The sequence below is a fragment of the Maylandia zebra genome, linkage group LG18 (genome assembly GCF_041146795.1).
Source record: "Maylandia zebra isolate NMK-2024a linkage group LG18, Mzebra_GT3a, whole genome shotgun sequence".
NCBI lineage: Eukaryota > Metazoa > Chordata > Actinopteri > Cichliformes > Cichlidae > Maylandia > Maylandia zebra.
In genome coordinates this window covers 36,302,796-36,320,892 of record NC_135184.1, presented here as the reverse complement: position 1 = coordinate 36,320,892, position 18,097 = coordinate 36,302,796, and the positions used below count along the sequence as shown (strand labels likewise).

Below are 18,097 nucleotides of genomic sequence, written 5' to 3'. Positions count from 1 at the left end.
ACGGGAAGAATAGTCATCACACAGTCGTTATCAGGGAGTTGTTTTGGTGGGCTCCAGCCTTGGGCCTGCAGCTGGCGCCGTGGTGTCCGAATGTTGAATATTGTTGATTTCTGTTTTGTGAGCAGCTCGAATTTTAGCACTCTAAGACTGGTCCCTCAACTTCGCGTTGGAGAGCCGCGAGCCTCCCCATGATGGTATCAAACTTCAGTTCCAAGGTGTTGTCAGTCTTTTGATTCTGAGACTTCACAACTGCAGTGATCCGTTCCGCGATGTTTTCCAACTGTCGCTCAAGGGTGTCATTTTGAGCAGGCCTCTCTCTGATGTTTCCCCTCATACGCTCAATGGTGTTGCTTTGAGCCTTCACAGCAGCAGTAAGCGTCTCCAAGGTGTTGACCATATTACGTTCGTTGTGAGAGGTCGCACCTCGTCCCGGCGCTTCGAATCCAGCGGGCAGCCATGTGGGGGTTTGAACAGCTGGTTCCGCTCTCTTATTTCTCCGATAAAGCAGGGCTAGGCCAACGCCGATCAGCATGAACCCTGTTATCATGGTTCCGAATAGGTAGATATCTTCAGCGTCCTCGATCGACAGTCCCGCCAGGCACACGGTCCTCCAGTTCTGCCACCCGTCCATCGTGTAACCGGCAGGGAAAGTCCCTCCAGGGCACTCAGGCTCTCCCGAGCCCCGACTTCTCGTTGAGAAAAGGGTGTCAATAGCACTCAGAGACCAGTTGATCAAATCCATAATTGTCTTTTAGGTTTAGAGAACGACAGTGAGAGACTGTTCCAGGGAAAGTAATGCACGCAAGACAAGACGAGGACATAGAGGCAAGCAGGGAAGATAAGGGTGAGGAGGAGAGGAGAAGTGCGACCGCCTTCGCTGAGAGCAAAAGACAACTGCCCTCATTACTAACCCTCATTTTGATTTCCCCTTAAATAACAGCATTCCTTGTCCTCAGCCAGAAGTTAGGGCTCCACTTGCCACTTACCCCCTCCGCCTTAGCCCAGCGGCTTTACCCTTGAGGTCCCGTCTTCTTCACTTCATCTCACCAGTGAGTCTGAGCTCACAGGGACTAAGTGAGGCCGAGTAATCGTGACTGTGCCTGCCTTAGGTTGTCCCAGGGTTTCGAGGTGGGATCTTACCCGTCATGGGCTATCCAGCCTTCCATACTCGCCTGATACGGGGCCCAAGTGGGCAGGGGAGGGAACACACTGGCTCTGGAAATTAAAGGAGTGTAAGCTGCTTCCTTCATTGCATCTTATATTAAACTATCTCACTTCTGATTCCTTCCTAGAATAATTTCACATATGGCACTTTGTGTATGTGTGTTTTCTATTCATTAATGTAATTGTCAGTTATTTTCTCTCTTCATTTTACTTTTTTATCTGTTTGTTTGTAACGTTCTACTTTGGTTCTACTAAATCTTCATGTAAAAACAATACACCCTTATTTCACGCAGACACACTCTGCAGACTTCCTCTGTTCACACACTCGCCTATGAGTTATTATTATTAGTTATTTATTATTTTGTTCAAATCACACAGAATCATTCAAATCGAGTACTCACAGCATTCACATCACAACCTTCAACGTGCTCACTTTCAATCCTGCAAGACGCAGAGATGGACATCTCCTTCACCTAACATAAACTAAATTACCATATCAACATACAATTACTGAAATTCAGACTCAAATACACCGTCTGTTTTAATAAAGTCAAAGAGTAAACGGGTGTACCAAGTGTATGTACTTATGCGTTCTTGAACTGAAAGAAAAAGAAACTCAAACTCTTATAACATCACTCATGCCTCTCTCAAATTAAAAACACTTTCAAACTTTAAAACATCCTACTTTACATCACCAAAGAAATACCTCTCACACCTTTATTCCTCATTCAAAACCTTCTAGTCACCGCATTCACACTTAAACTGTGACCAGAGTTGAGGAATATAACTCAAAACACACTTTCCTAAGAGTATTTTAGACATACTTGTCATAATCAAAAAGAGCAAGTAAAAAACAAACAAAAAATGGAAACCTCCATTAATTCTCACCGCACACACAAGAAATTGAAAAATAAAACACACCAGCAACTATTGCTGGAAAGAAGTAATATGTTAGTCTTAAGTCTAAACAGTGCCCTCACTATATTTATATATCTACATCCAAATTCAGTCAATTACTATACATCCACTACGGCAACTCAAAACTTTATTTATAGTCCTCTAATAAACATAAATGGCATCTTAAACACACACTCAACAATGTTTGCAGCAGTATTTGTAAAACCAACTGTGGTTTAAACAGTTCACTACTTACTCATTTGCATTTTCACACTCACACACACCGTCTAAAAATAGCAGCAGACAGTCAGTGCATTACTGACTCGACACACAGCCTCCTCTCACTTTATATTACAAAGACGTCTTATATTTACAACTACTGCCAGATCTGTCAGCTTTAGCGCCTACACAATTTCGACAAATTTAAGTTAACGGTCCCACCGAAAAAGTCCAACTTTTTTGTAATCAATTAACCAGTATCTGTCCAACAGTTTCTGGCCTCATCTCTAAAGTCCCTAACTCAATTTAAAAGCGTCAACCAACCCAAACTTTGCCTGAAGCTCTATTTTTTGGCGTTTCACAGCCAAGGCTTACCCCGAAGTGTTAAGTTAAAGTTACACGCCCGAAGTCCAACTTCTTCTGACCAAAAAAACGCAGGTACCGTTCCAAACGGTAAGGAGACTCTAACTCCTAGTTATTCTGGAGTGCCCCAAGCTCCACAGTGACCAACTGACTATCCCTCTTCGAGGACAATGCCTAAGCGTCCTTGGCATTGGCAAGCGTTACCTCTGAGCACTGCGCTTCCTAGCAGACTCTAACTGCCGTTCTAGAATAATTTATAATACTTTGAAACAACAATCAACACCCAAAACAAGTGTATGACTGAGGCAGATCTACCCTGATGGACAATGGGGACTCTAACCCACAAATTGACCAACAAAGGTCTGACCTAATGACCAACCGGGACTTTAACCCGCAAAATGACCAAATTCCCTACCAAACTACTTGAGACTCTAATTCAATTTCTTTGGGACTTCAACCCAGTATTTAAACTTTTCCTCGCAGACTCAAACTGCTTTAGCAGACTCTAACTGCTTTCATTTCTTCTTAGCAGAACTCTAACTGCTTCAACTCATGAGATTTTTCATCAAAATCAAAACAGACATCCACCAGTAACTTCAGTGAGTAGACTTAAATTTTATCATATCCAATTTGGCACACTTTGGAAATAATTCAACAGGTAGTGCCTTACCTTTGGATAAGCCGGCTTATGCCCACTCACTTCGACCACTGGAATTCATGTCTGCCCGTCAGACCACCTAAGACCAAATTTCTCCATCTACACCTCCAATTCTCCCTCCTCAACCACTGGACGAGCCCCCAAATGTTAAGGTTCAAAATTGAGGAAGGAGAGTACAAACCACCATGGTCCAGAAGATCTTGGTCAAACAATGATTTTAATGACTACACACGTGTGGGAAGACAACTCTGTACGCAGACAGCAATTGATCTTCAACTTACTCAAAGCATACACAGATTTTTATACTGTCAGGGCTTAAATTTAATGACGCCCCTTTAACGTCACAGATACATTTTATACATAGATCAGATCAACACCACAATGACTTTTAACCCAATTTGAAAGAACATCATCTTCTATTTTCATAGCCGGCACTTCCTTTCTACCTTTCAGTTTCTCTTTCTTGCCGAGACGACAAGGACGGTTCCTCTTTTACCGAGACACTTTCGCAGTTCCAACCAGACATGACGAACCTCTTTCCTATAAATAATTCTAACTCATGTGTGTGTGTCACGACCTCACTCAGCCTCTATGTCACCTCTCGCACTTCTGACCTTTTACCAGACCAGAGGCTCATCCTTATGTGTTAAAACCTAACTGAGACTATGTATATGTCCTCTACTAAATAAATGTTTTAACCAAGAACCTCTACTAAAACCTTAATATAAAATGACCTGATATAAGTGTTTTGTAAGCATGTATTGCAATTCCTTCTATGTTCTAGTTTTCCCTCAGCATGTATCACCTGAACAGTCACGTCAGTGAAGCTTAAGACCTTTAAAGAACCTGAACATCAACTCAAATAAGCACAGATATGCAATGTGTACAAAATAGCCATAACTGCACCTGAAATACAAAGTTAACATCATCATAAACATCTTAAGGCCATCTTAAAGCTATCTGTTACATTGTTAAAGCAATGATCGTCTTAGCCTGCTGCTCAAAATAACTTCCTGCTTTCACTTCTGCAAACTCTCTGCAACTTCCTGTCAGCCTGCCACTTAGTCTTTCTGAAAGACACACACTGTTCAACCTCTGAATGCAATATCCATGCTGCAGATTATATTTATTATTTAACAATAGCAGTAAAATAATTTCCCTGCTCCACACTTACCAAAGAATTCCATGAAGGTAAGAGGTTGTGATCTTAAGGGGGCTCGTCCGGGATTTGAACCCGGGACCTCTCGCACCCTAAGCGAGAATCATACGCCTAGACCAACGAGCCACAGGAAGCATGTGTTTAAGTCTGGAACTCTGAAAGGATAGACTTAAATCGGCCTTCAAATTCAAGCAGGAATGGTGTTAAGCTCTCTTCAGTATTCATTTTTGTACCTTCAGGCCTTTGCTACTGACAAGCTCCAACAGGGATGACTCCAGAGGGACTGCACACAGTGAATGAGAAAAAAGGGTTCCCAGTCATCCACGTCATGGTAGTCTGATGAGCTTTGAAAGAAAGCAGCTGGAATTCTCTAAGTGCCTTGAAGACCTTTCACCTCTCCTCTGAGAACCTTCGTTAGATCTAAAACTAAACGTTGGAGAGTCCCAGGTATTTAAAACCCAGAGCGGGTTGTCTTTACCAGGGTCGTTGACCAACTATGAAACACATCACATGAGCCAAGGGGTGGAAAAAAGGCGTGGGTAAATATCAGCAGAGGTTTCAGGTGAAACCATTATGAGACCTTCACATATGTAGTTTAACGTCTTTACACCGAAATTGAATGGCCTCAATTTCGATCAGAGTTTGTGATCTCTAATAGCCCTTTTCCACTAGCACCTACCTAGCTTGGCTTAACTTGACTCAGCTCGATCTTTAAAGTTTCCATTAGGTGATAGTACCTGGTTACAGGTATTTTTTAGTACCTGCCCAGTAAGGTTTCCAAGGCAATCTCAAAATGTGACATATACAGATTGCGTGGCAGGGACTGTGCAGTCAATGGCATCACTCAATGACTCATGAGAGTGACTCCTTCACAAACGTTGTTTTAGAAAGACAAATTGGTGTCACACATCACATTGAACGGTTTGGCACACAACACATTTACAATGCCCCAGAAGGAATGTGTCTTTCCAAAGAATTCCATGAAGGTAAGAGCTTGTGATCTTAAGGGGGCTCGTCCGGGATTTGAACCCGGGACCTCTCGCAACCAAAGCGAGAATCATACGCCTAGACCAACGAGCCACAGGAGGCATGTGTTTAAGTCTGGAACTCTGAAAGGATAGACTTAAATCGGCCTTCAAATTCAAGCAGGAATGGTGTTAAGCTCTCTTCAGTATTCATTTTTGTACCTTCAGGCCTTTGCTACTGACAAGCTCCAACAGGGATGACTCCAGAGGGACTGCACACAGTGAATGAGAAAAAAGGGTTCCCAGTCATCCACGTCATGGTAGTCTGATGAGCTTTGAAAGAAAGCAGCTGGAATTCTCTAAGTGCCTTGAAGACCTTTCACCTCTCCTCTGAGAACCTTCGTTAGATCTAAAACTAAACGTTGGAGAGTCCCAGGTATTTAAAACCCAGAGCGGGTTGTCTTTACCAGGGTCGTTGACCAACTATGAAACACATCACATGAGCCAAGGGGTGGAAAAAAGGCGTGGGTAATTATCAGCAGAGGTGAAACCATTATGAGACCTTCACATATGTAGTTTAACGTCTTTACACCGAAATTGAATGGCCTCAATTTCGATCAGAGTTTGTGATCTCTAATAGCCCTTTTCCACTAGCACCTACCTAGCTTGGCTTAACTTGACTCAGCTCGATCTTTAAAGTTTCCATTAGGTGATAGTACCTGGTTACAGGTATTTTTTAGTACCTGCCCAGTAAGGTTTCCAAGGCAATCTCAAAATGTGACATATACAGATTGCGTGGCAGGGACTGTGCAGTCAATGGCATCACTCAATGACTCATGAGAGTGACTCCTTCACAAAATCAACAACGTTATTTTAGAAATACAAGTTGATGTCACAGATGATATAGAAAGGTTTGGCACACAACACATTTACAATGCCCCAGAAGGAATGTGTCTTACCAAAGAATTCCATGAAGCTAAGAGCTTGTGATCTTAAGGGGGCTCGTCCGGGATTTGAACCCGGGACCTCTCGCACCCTAAGCGAGAATCATACGCCTAGACCAACGAGCCACAGGAAGCATGTGTTTAAGTCTGGAACTCTGAAAGGATAGACTTAAATCGGCCTTCAAATTCAAGCAGGAATGGTGTTAAGCTCTCTTCAGTATTCATTTTTGTACCTTCAGGCCTTTGCTACTGACAAGCTCCAACAGGGATGACTCCAGAGGGACTGCACACAGTGAATGAGAAAAAAGGGTTCCCAGTCATCCACGTCATGGTAGTCTGATGAGCTTTGAAAGAAAGCAGCTGGAATTCTCTAAGTGCCTTGAAGACCTTTCACCTCTCCTCTGAGAACCTTCGTTAGATCTAAAACTAAACGTTGGAGAGTCCCAGGTATTTAAAACCCAGAGCGGGTTGTCTTTACCAGGGTCGTTGACCAACTATGAAACACATCACATGAGCCAAGGGGTGGAAAAAAGGCGTGGGTAAATATCAGCAGAGGTGAAACCATTATGAGACCTTCACATATGTAGTTTAACGTCTTTACACCGAAATTGAATGGCCTCAATTTCGATCAGAGTTTGTGATCTCTAATAGCCCTTTTCCACTAGCACCTACCTAGCTTGGCTTAACTTGACTCAGCTCGATCTTTAAAGTTTCCATTAGGTGATAGTACCTGGTTACAGGTATTTTTTAGTACCTGCCCAGTAAGGTTTCCAAGGCAATCTCAAAATGTGACATATACAGATTGCGTGGCAGGGACTGTGCAGTCAATGGCATCACTCAATGACTCATGAGAGTGACTCCTTCACAAACATTGTTTTAGAAAGACAAATTGGTGTCACACATCACATTGAACGGTTTGGCACACAACACATTTACAATGCCCCAGAAGGAATGTGTCTTTCCAAAGAATTCCATGAAGCTTAGAGCTTGTGATGTTAAGGGGGCTCGTCCGGGATTTGAACCCGGGACCCCTCGCACCCTAAGCAAAAGTCATACGCCTAGACCAACGAGCCACAGGAAGCATGTGTTTAAGTCTGGAACTCTGAAAGGATAGACTTAAATCGGCCTTCAAATTCAAGCAGGAATGGTGTTAAGCTCTCTTCAGTATTCATTTTTGTACCTTCAGGCCTTTGCTACTGACAAGCTCCAACAGGGATGACTCCAGAGGGACTGCACACAGTGAATGAGAAAAAAGGGTTCCCAGTCATCCACGTCATGGTAGTCTGATGAGCTTTGAAAGAAAGCAGCTGGAATTCTCTAAGTGCCTTGAAGACCTTTCACCTCTCCTCTGAGAACCTTCGTTAGATCTAAAACTAAATGTTGGAGAGTCCCAGGTATTTAAACCCTAGATGGGGTTGTCTTTACCAGGGTTGTTGACCAACTATGAAACACATCACATGAGCCAAGGTGTGAAAAAAGGCGTGGGTAATTATCAGCAGAGGTGAAACCATTATGAGACCTTCACATATGTAGTTTAACGTCTTTACACCGAAATTGAATGGCCTCAATTTCGATCAGAGTTTGTGATCTCTAATAGCCCTTTTCCACTAGCACCTACCTAGCTTGGCTTAACTTGACTCAGCTCGATCTTTAAAGTTTCCATTAGGTGATAGTACCTGGTTACAGGTATTTTTTTAGTACCTGCCCAGTAAGGTTTCCAAGGCAATCTCAAAATGTGACATATACAGATTGCGTGGCAGGGACTGTGCAGTCAATGGCATCACTCAATGACTCATGAGAGTGACTCTTTCACAAAATAAACAACGTTGTTTTAGAAAGACAAATTGGTGTCACACATCACATTGAACCGTTTGGCACACAACACATTTACAATGCCCCAGAAGGAATGTGTCTTACCAAAGAATTCCATGAAGCTAAGAGCTTGTGATCTTAAGGGGGCTCGTCCGGGATTTGAACCCGGGACCTCTCGCACCCTAAGCGAGAATCATACGCCTAGAGCAACGAGGCACAGGAAGCATGTGTTTAAGTCTGGAACTCTGAAAGGATAGACTTAAATCGGCCTTCAAATTCAAGCAGGAATGGTGTTAAGCTCTCTTCAGTATTCATTTTTGTACCTTCAGGCCTTTGCTACTGACAAGCTCCAACAGGGATGACTCCAGAGGGACTGCACACAGTGAATGAGAAAAAAGGGTTCCCAGTCATCCACGTCATGGTAGTCTGATGAGCTTTGAAAGAAAGCAGCTGGAATTCTCTAAGTGCCTTGAAGACCTTTCACCTCTCCTCTGAGAACCTTCGTTAGATCTAAAACTAAACGTTGGAGAGTCCCAGGTATTTAAAACCCAGAGCGGGTTGTCTTTACCAGGGTCGTTGACCAACTATGAAACACATCACATGAGCCAAGGGGTGGAAAAAAGGCGTGGGTAAATATCAGCAGAGGTTTCAGGTGAAACCATTATGAGACCTTCACATATGTAGTTTAACGTCTTTACACCGAAATTGAATGGCCTCAATTTCGATCAGAGTTTGTGATCTCTAATAGCCCTTTTCCACTAGCACCTACCTAGCTTGGCTTAACTTGACTCAGCTCGATCTTTAAAGTTTCCATTAGGTGATAGTACCTGGTTACAGGTATTTTTTAGTACCTGCCCAGTAAGGTTTCCAAGGCAATCTCAAAATGTGACATATACAGATTGCGTGGCAGGGACTGTGCAGTCAATGGCATCACTCAATGAGTCATGAGAGTGACTCCTTCACAAACGTTGTTTTAGAAAGACAAATTGGTGTCACACATCACATTGAACCGTTTGGCACACAACACATTTACCATGCCCCAGAAGGAATGTGTCTTACCAAAGAATTCCATGAAGCTAAGAGCTTGTGATTTTAAGGGGGCTCGTCCGGGATTTGAACCCGGGACCTCTCGCACCCAAAGCGAGAATCATACGCCTAGACCAACGAGCCACAGGAAGCCTGTGTTTAAGTCTGGAACTCTGAAAGGATAGACTTAAATCGGCCTTCAAATTCAAGCAGGAATGGTGTTAAGCTCTCTTCAGTATTCATTTTTGTACCTTCAGGCCTTTGCTACTGACAAGCTCCAACAGGGATGACTCCAGAGGGACTGCACACAGTGAATGAGAAAAAAGGGTTCCCAGTCATCCACGTCATGGTAGTCTGATGAGCTTTGAAAGAAAGCAGCTGGAATTCTCTAAGTGCCTTGAAGACCTTTCACCTCTCCTCTGAGAACCTTCGTTAGATCTAAAACTAAACGTTGGAGAGTCCCAGGTATTTAAAACCCAGAGCGGGTTGTCTTTACCAGGGTCGTTGACCAACTATGAAACACATCGCATGAGCCAAGGGGTGGAAAAAAGGCGTGGGTAATTATCAGCAGAGGTGAAACCATTATGAGACCTTCACATATGTAGTTTAACGTCTTTACACCGAAATTGAATGGCCTCAATTTCGATCAGAGTTTGTGATCTCTAACGCTTTTCCACTTGCACCTACCTAGCTTGGCTTAACTTGACTCAGCTCGATCTTTAAAGTTTCCATTAGGTGATAGTACCTGGTTACAGGTATTTTTTTAGTACCTGCCCAGTAAGGTTTCCAAGGCAATCTCAAAATGTGACATATACAGATTGCGTGGCAGGGACTGTGCAGTCAATGGCATCACTCAATGAGTCATGAGAGTGACTCCTTCACAAAATCAACAACGTTATTTTAGAAATACAAGTTGATGTCACAGATGACATAGAAAGGTTTGGCACACAACACATTTACAATGCCCCAGAAGGAATGTGTCTTACCAAAGAATTCCATGAAGCTAAGAGCTTGTGATCTTAAGGGGGCTCGTCCGGGATTTGAACCCGGGACCTCTCGCACCCTAAGCGAGAATCATACGCCTAGACCAACGAGCCACAGGAAGCCTGTGTTTAAGTCTGGAACTCTGAAAGGATAGACTTAAATCGGCCTTCAAATTCAAGCAGGAATGGTGTTAAGCTCTCTTCAGTATTCATTTTTGTACCTTCAGGCCTTTGCTACTGACAAGCTCCAACAGGGATGACTCCAGAGGGACTGCACACAGTGAATGAGAAAAAAGGGTTCCCAGTCATCCACGTCATGGTAGTCTGATGAGCTTTGAAAGAAAGCAGCTGGAATTCTCTAAGTGCCTTGAAGACCTTTCACCTCTCCTCTGAGAACCTTCGTTAGATCTAAAACTAAACGTTGGAGAGTCCCAGGTATTTAAAACCCAGAGCGGGTTGTCTTTACCAGGGTCGTTGACCAACTAGGAAACACATCACATGAGCCAAGGGGTGGAAAAAAGGCGTGGGTAAATATCAGCAGAGGTGAAACCATTATGAGACCTTCACATATGTAGTTTAACGTCTTTACACCGAAATTGAATGGCCTCAATTTCGATCAGAGTTTGTGATCTCTAATAGCCCTTTTCCACTAGCACCTACCTAGCTTGGCTTAACTTGACTCAGCTCGATCTTTAAAGTTTCCATTAGGTGATAGTACCTGGTTACAGGTATTTTTTAGTACCTGCCCAGTAAGGTTTCCAAGGCAATCTCAAAATGTGACATATACAGATTGCGTGGCAGGGACTGTGCAGTCAATGGCATCACTCAATGAGTCATGAGAGTGACTCCTTCACAAACGTTGTTTTAGAAAGACAAATTGGTGTCCCAGATCACATTGAACGGTTTGGCACACAACACATTTACCATGCCCCAGAAGGAATGTGTCTTACCAAAGAATTCCATGAAGCTAAGAGCTTGTGATTTTAAGGGGGCTCGTCCGGGATTTGAACCCGGGACCTCTCGCACCCAAAGCGAGAATCATACGCCTAGACCAACGAGCCACAGGAAGCCTGTGTTTAAGTCTGGAACTCTGAAAGGATAGACTTAAATCGGCCTTCAAATTCAAGCAGGAATGGTGTTAAGCTCTCTTCAGTATTCATTTTTGTACCTTCAGGCCTTTGCTACTGACAAGCTCCAACAGGGATGACTCCAGAGGGACTGCACACAGTGAATGAGAAAAAAGGGTTCCCAGTCATCCACGTCATGGTAGTCTGATGAGCTTTGAAAGAAAGCAGCTGGAATTCTCTAAGTGCCTTGAAGACCTTTCACCTCTCCTCTGAGAACCTTCGTTAGATCTAAAACTAAACGTTGGAGAGTCCCAGGTATTTAAAACCCAGAGCGGGTTGTCTTTACCAGGGTCGTTGACCAACTATGAAACACATCGCATGAGCCAAGGGGTGGAAAAAAGGCGTGGGTAATTATCAGCAGAGGTGAAACCATTATGAGACCTTCACATATGTAGTTTAACGTCTTTACACCGAAATTGAATGGCCTCAATTTCGATCAGAGTTTGTGATCTCTAACGCTTTTCCACTTGCACCTACCTAGCTTGGCTTAACTTGACTCAGCTCGATCTTTAAAGTTTCCATTAGGTGATAGTACCTGGTTACAGGTATTTTTTTAGTACCTGCCCAGTAAGGTTTCCAAGGCAATCTCAAAATGTGACATATACAGATTGCGTGGCAGGGACTGTGCAGTCAATGGCATCACTCAATGAGTCATGAGAGTGACTCCTTCACAAAATCAACAACGTTATTTTAGAAATACAAGTTGATGTCACAGATGACATAGAAAGGTTTGGCACACAACACATTTACAATGCCCCAGAAGGAATGTGTCTTACCAAAGAATTCCATGAAGCTAAGAGCTTGTGATCTTAAGGGGGCTCGTCCGGGATTTGAACCCGGGACCTCTCGCACCCTAAGCGAGAATCATACGCCTAGACCAACGAGCCACAGGAAGCCTGTGTTTAAGTCTGGAACTCTGAAAGGATAGACTTAAATCGGCCTTCAAATTCAAGCAGGAATGGTGTTAAGCTCTCTTCAGTATTCATTTTTGTACCTTCAGGCCTTTGCTACTGACAAGCTCCAACAGGGATGACTCCAGAGGGACTGCACACAGTGAATGAGAAAAAAGGGTTCCCAGTCATCCACGTCATGGTAGTCTGATGAGCTTTGAAAGAAAGCAGCTGGAATTCTCTAAGTGCCTTGAAGACCTTTCACCTCTCCTCTGAGAACCTTCGTTAGATCTAAAACTAAACGTTGGAGAGTCCCAGGTATTTAAAACCCAGAGCGGGTTGTCTTTACCAGGGTCGTTGACCAACTAGGAAACACATCACATGAGCCAAGGGGTGGAAAAAAGGCGTGGGTAAATATCAGCAGAGGTGAAACCATTATGAGACCTTCACATATGTAGTTTAACGTCTTTACACCGAAATTGAATGGCCTCAATTTCGATCAGAGTTTGTGATCTCTAATAGCCCTTTTCCACTAGCACCTACCTAGCTTGGCTTAACTTGACTCAGCTCGATCTTTAAAGTTTCCATTAGGTGATAGTACCTGGTTACAGGTATTTTTTAGTACCTGCCCAGTAAGGTTTCCAAGGCAATCTCAAAATGTGACATATACAGATTGCGTGGCAGGGACTGTGCAGTCAATGGCATCACTCAATGACTCATGAGAGTGACTCCTTCACAAACATTGTTTTAGAAAGACAAATTGGTGTCACACATCACATTGAACGGTTTGGCACACAACACATTTACAATGCCCCAGAAGGAATGTGTCTTTCCAAAGAATTCCATGAAGCTTAGAGCTTGTGATGTTAAGGGGGCTCGTCCGGGATTTGAACCCGGGACCCCTCGCACCCTAAGCAAAAGTCATACGCCTAGACCAACGAGCCACAGGAAGCATGTGTTTAAGTCTGGAACTCTGAAAGGATAGACTTAAATCGGCCTTCAAATTCAAGCAGGAATGGTGTTAAGCTCTCTTCAGTATTCATTTTTGTACCTTCAGGCCTTTGCTACTGACAAGCTCCAACAGGGATGACTCCAGAGGGACTGCACACAGTGAATGAGAAAAAAGGGTTCCCAGTCATCCACGTCATGGTAGTCTGATGAGCTTTGAAAGAAAGCAGCTGGAATTCTCTAAGTGCCTTGAAGACCTTTCACCTCTCCTCTGAGAACCTTCGTTAGATCTAAAACTAAACGTTGGAGAGTCCCAGGTATTTAAAACCCAGAGCGGGTTGTCTTTACCAGGGTCGTTGACCAACTATGAAACACATCACATGAGCCAAGGGGTGGAAAAAAGGCGTGGGTAAATATCAGCAGAGGTTTCAGGTGAAACCATTATGAGACCTTCACATATGTAGTTTAACGTCTTTACACCGAAATTGAATGGCCTCAATTTCGATCAGAGTTTGTGATCTCTAATAGCCCTTTTCCACTAGCACCTACCTAGCTTGGCTTAACTTGACTCAGCTCGATCTTTAAAGTTTCCATTAGGTGATAGTACCTGGTTACAGGTATTTTTTAGTACCTGCCCAGTAAGGTTTCCAAGGCAATCTCAAAATGTGACATATACAGATTCCGTGGCAGGGACTGTGCAGTCAATGGCATCACTCAATGAGTCATGAGAGTGACTCCTTCACAAACGTTGTTTTAGAAAGACAAATTGGTGTCCCAGATCACATTGAACGGTTTGGCACACAACACATTTACCATGCCCCAGAAGGAATGTGTCTTACCAAAGAATTCCATGAAGCTAAGAGCTTGTGATTTTAAGGGGGCTCGTCCGGGATTTGAACCCGGGACCTCTCGCACCCAAAGCGAGAATCATACGCCTAGACCAACGAGCCACAGGAAGCCTGTGTTTAAGTCTGGAACTCTGAAAGGATAGACTTAAATCGGCCTTCAAATTCAAGCAGGAATGGTGTTAAGCTCTCTTCAGTATTCATTTTTGTACCTTCAGGCCTTTGCTACTGACAAGCTCCAACAGGGATGACTCCAGAGGGACTGCACACAGTGAATGAGAAAAAAGGGTTCCCAGTCATCCACGTCATGGTAGTCTGATGAGCTTTGAAAGAAAGCAGCTGGAATTCTCTAAGTGCCTTGAAGACCTTTCACCTCTCCTCTGAGAACCTTCGTTAGATCTAAAACTAAACGTTGGAGAGTCCCAGGTATTTAAAACCCAGAGCGGGTTGTCTTTACCAGGGTCGTTGACCAACTATGAAACACATCGCATGAGCCAAGGGGTGGAAAAAAGGCGTGGGTAATTATCAGCAGAGGTGAAACCATTATGAGACCTTCACATATGTAGTTTAACGTCTTTACACCGAAATTGAATGGCCTCAATTTCGATCAGAGTTTGTGATCTCTAACGCTTTTCCACTTGCACCTACCTAGCTTGGCTTAACTTGACTCAGCTCGATCTTTAAAGTTTCCATTAGGTGATAGTACCTGGTTACAGGTATTTTTTTAGTACCTGCCCAGTAAGGTTTCCAAGGCAATCTCAAAATGTGACATATACAGATTGCGTGGCAGGGACTGTGCAGTCAATGGCATCACTCAATGAGTCATGAGAGTGACTCCTTCACAAAATCAACAACGTTATTTTAGAAATACAAGTTGATGTCACAGATGACATAGAAAGGTTTGGCACACAACACATTTACAATGCCCCAGAAGGAATGTGTCTTACCAAAGAATTCCATGAAGCTAAGAGCTTGTGATCTTAAGGGGGCTCGTCCGGGATTTGAACCCGGGACCCCTCGCACCCTAAGCAAAAGTCATACGCCTAGACCAACGAGCCACAGGAAGCATGTGTTTAAGTCTGGAACTCTGAAAGGATAGACTTAAATCGGCCTTCAAATTCAAGCAGGAATGGTGTTAAGCTCTCTTCAGTATTCATTTTTGTACCTTCAGGCCTTTGCTACTGACAAGCTCCAACAGGGATGACTCCAGAGGGACTGCACACAGTGAATGAGAAAAAAGGGTTCCCAGTCATCCACGTCATGGTAGTCTGATGAGCTTTGAAAGAAAGCAGCTGGAATTCTCTAAGTGCCTTGAAGACCTTTCACCTCTCCTCTGAGAACCTTCGTTAGATCTAAAACTAAATGTTGGAGAGTCCCAGGTATTTAAACCCTAGATGGGGTTGTCTTTACCAGGGTCGTTGACCAACTATGAAACACATCACATGAGCCAAGGTGTGAAAAAAGGCGTGGGTAATTATCAGCAGAGGTGAAACCATTATGAGACCTTCACATATGTAGTTTAACGTCTTTACACCGAAATTGAATGGCCTCAATTTCGATCAGAGTTTGTGATCTCTAATAGCCCTTTTCCACTAGCACCTACCTAGCTTGGCTTAACTTGACTCAGCTCGATCTTTAAAGTTTCCATTAGGTGATAGTACCTGGTTACAGGTATTTTTTTAGTACCTGCCCAGTAAGGTTTCCAAGGCAATCTCAAAATGTGACATATACAGATTGCGTGGCAGGGACTGTGCAGTCAATGGCATCACTCAATGACTCATGAGAGTGACTCTTTCACAAAATAAACAACGTCGTTTTAGAAAGACAAATTGGTGTCACACATCACATTGAACCGTTTGGCACACAACACATTTACAATGCCCCAGAAGGAATGTGTCTTACCAAAGAATTCCATGAAGCTAAGAGCTTGTGATCTTAAGGGGGCTCGTCCGGGATTTGAACCCGGGACCTCTCGCACCCTAAGCGAGAATCATACGCCTAGACCAACGAGCCACAGGAAGCATGTGTTTAAGTCTGGAACTCTGAAAGGATAGACTTAAATCGGCCTTCAAATTCAAGCAGGAATGGTGTTAAGCTCTCTTCAGTATTCATTTTTGTACCTTCAGGCCTTTGCTACTGACAAGCTCCAACAGGGATGACTCCAGAGGGACTGCACACAGTGAATGAGAAAAAAGGGTTCCCAGTCATCCACGTCATGGTAGTCTGATGAGCTTTGAAAGAAAGCAGCTGGAATTCTCTAAGTGCCTTGAAGACCTTTCACCTCTCCTCTGAGAACCTTCGTTAGATCTAAAACTAAACGTTGGAGAGTCCCAGGTATTTAAAACCCAGAGCGGGTTGTCTTTACCAGGGTCGTTGACCAACTAGGAAACACATCACATGAGCCAAGGGGTGGAAAAAAGGCGTGGGTAAATATCAGCAGAGGTTTCAGGTGAAACCATTATGAGACCTTCACATATGTAGTTTAACGTCTTTACACCGAAATTGAATGGCCTCAATTTCGATCAGAGTTTGTGATCTCTAATAGCCCTTTTCCACTAGCACCTACCTAGCTTGGCTTAACTTGACTCAGCTCGATCTTTAAAGTTTCCATTAGGTGATAGTACCTGGTTACAGGTATTTTTTTAGTACCTGCCCAGTAAGGTTTCCAAGGCAATCTCAAAATGTGACATATACAGATTGCGTGGCAGGGACTGTGCAGTCAATGGCATCACTCAATGAGTCATGAGAGTGACTCCTTCACAAAATCAACAACGTTATTTTAGAAATACAAGTTGATGTCACAGATGACATAGAAAGGTTTGGCACACAACACATTTACAATGCCCCAGAAGGAATGTGTCTTACCAAAGAATTCCATGAAGCTAAGAGCTTGTGATCTTAAGGGGGCTCGTCCGGGATTTGAACCCGGGACCTCTCGCACCCTAAGCGAGAATCATACGCCTAGACCAACGAGCCACAGGAAGCCTGTGTTTAAGTCTGGAACTCTGAAAGGATAGACTTAAATCGGCCTTCAAATTCAAGCAGGAATGGTGTTAAGCTCTCTTCAGTATTCATTTTTGTACCTTCAGGCCTTTGCTACTGACAAGCTCCAACAGGGATGACTCCAGAGGGACTGCACACAGTGAATGAGAAAAAAGGGTTCCCAGTCATCCACGTCATGGTAGTCTGATGAGCTTTGAAAGAAAGCAGCTGGAATTCTCTAAGTGCCTTGAAGACCTTTCACCTCTCCTCTGAGAACCTTCGTTAGATCTAAAACTAAACGTTGGAGAGTCCCAGGTATTTAAAACCCAGAGCGGGTTGTCTTTACCAGGGTCGTTGACCAACTAGGAAACACATCACATGAGCCAAGGGGTGGAAAAAAGGCGTGGGTAAATATCAGCAGAGGTGAAACCATTATGAGACCTTCACATATGTAGTTTAACGTCTTTACACCGAAATTGAATGGCCTCAATTTCGATCAGAGTTTGTGATCTCTAATAGCCCTTTTCCACTAGCACCTACCTAGCTTGGCTTAACTTGACTCAGCTCGATCTTTAAAGTTTCCATTAGGTGATAGTACCTGGTTACAGGTATTTTTTAGTACCTGCCCAGTAAGGTTTCCAAGGCAATCTCAAAATGTGACATATACAGATTGCGTGGCAGGGACTGTGCAGTCAATGGCATCACTCAATGACTCATGAGAGTGACTCCTTCACAAACATTGTTTTAGAAAGACAAATTGGTGTCACACATCACATTGAACGGTTTGGCACACAACACATTTACAATGCCCCAGAAGGAATGTGTCTTTCCAAAGAATTCCATGAAGCTTAGAGCTTGTGATGTTAAGGGGGCTCGTCCGGGATTTGAACCCGGGACCCCTCGCACCCTAAGCAAAAGTCATACGCCTAGACCAACGAGCCACAGGAAGCATGCGTTTAAGTCTGGAACTCTGAAAGGATAGACTTAAATCGGCCTTCAAATTCAAGCAGGAATGGTGTTAAGCTCTCTTCAGTATTCATTTTTGTACCTTCAGGCCTTTGCTACTGACAAGCTCCAACAGGGATGACTCCAGAGGGACTGCACACAGTGAATGA

The 18,097-nt window shown here is 43.6% G+C and overlaps 10 non-coding genes across 10 annotated transcripts; all 10 read right to left on the bottom strand.

Annotated features, from left to right (window-relative positions):
• Positions 1-4,514: 4,514 nt before the first annotated feature.
• On the bottom strand, positions 4,515-4,586 carry trnap-agg (transfer RNA proline (anticodon AGG)). The gene has a single exon. It is a non-coding gene; the product is annotated as a tRNA-Pro (tRNA).
• Positions 4,587-5,468: 882 nt separating this feature from the next.
• trnap-ugg (transfer RNA proline (anticodon UGG)) lies at positions 5,469-5,540 on the bottom strand. The gene has a single exon. It is a non-coding gene; the product is annotated as a tRNA-Pro (tRNA).
• Positions 5,541-6,423: 883 nt separating this feature from the next.
• trnap-agg (transfer RNA proline (anticodon AGG)) lies at positions 6,424-6,495 on the bottom strand. Its single transcript has one exon. It is a non-coding gene; the product is annotated as a tRNA-Pro (tRNA).
• Positions 6,496-9,279: 2,784 nt separating this feature from the next.
• trnap-ugg (transfer RNA proline (anticodon UGG)) lies at positions 9,280-9,351 on the bottom strand. The gene has a single exon. It is a non-coding gene; the product is annotated as a tRNA-Pro (tRNA).
• An 881-nt stretch (positions 9,352-10,232) lies between these two features.
• On the bottom strand, positions 10,233-10,304 carry trnap-agg (transfer RNA proline (anticodon AGG)). Its single transcript has one exon. It is a non-coding gene; the product is annotated as a tRNA-Pro (tRNA).
• Positions 10,305-11,179: 875 nt separating this feature from the next.
• On the bottom strand, positions 11,180-11,251 carry trnap-ugg (transfer RNA proline (anticodon UGG)). The gene has a single exon. It is a non-coding gene; the product is annotated as a tRNA-Pro (tRNA).
• Positions 11,252-12,132: 881 nt separating this feature from the next.
• Positions 12,133-12,204, bottom strand: trnap-agg (transfer RNA proline (anticodon AGG)). Its single transcript has one exon. It is a non-coding gene; the product is annotated as a tRNA-Pro (tRNA).
• Positions 12,205-14,033: 1,829 nt separating this feature from the next.
• Positions 14,034-14,105, bottom strand: trnap-ugg (transfer RNA proline (anticodon UGG)). Its single transcript has one exon. It is a non-coding gene; the product is annotated as a tRNA-Pro (tRNA).
• A 1,836-nt stretch (positions 14,106-15,941) lies between these two features.
• On the bottom strand, positions 15,942-16,013 carry trnap-agg (transfer RNA proline (anticodon AGG)). The gene has a single exon. It is a non-coding gene; the product is annotated as a tRNA-Pro (tRNA).
• An 891-nt stretch (positions 16,014-16,904) lies between these two features.
• On the bottom strand, positions 16,905-16,976 carry trnap-agg (transfer RNA proline (anticodon AGG)). The gene has a single exon. It is a non-coding gene; the product is annotated as a tRNA-Pro (tRNA).
• Positions 16,977-18,097: the final 1,121 nt, after the last annotated feature.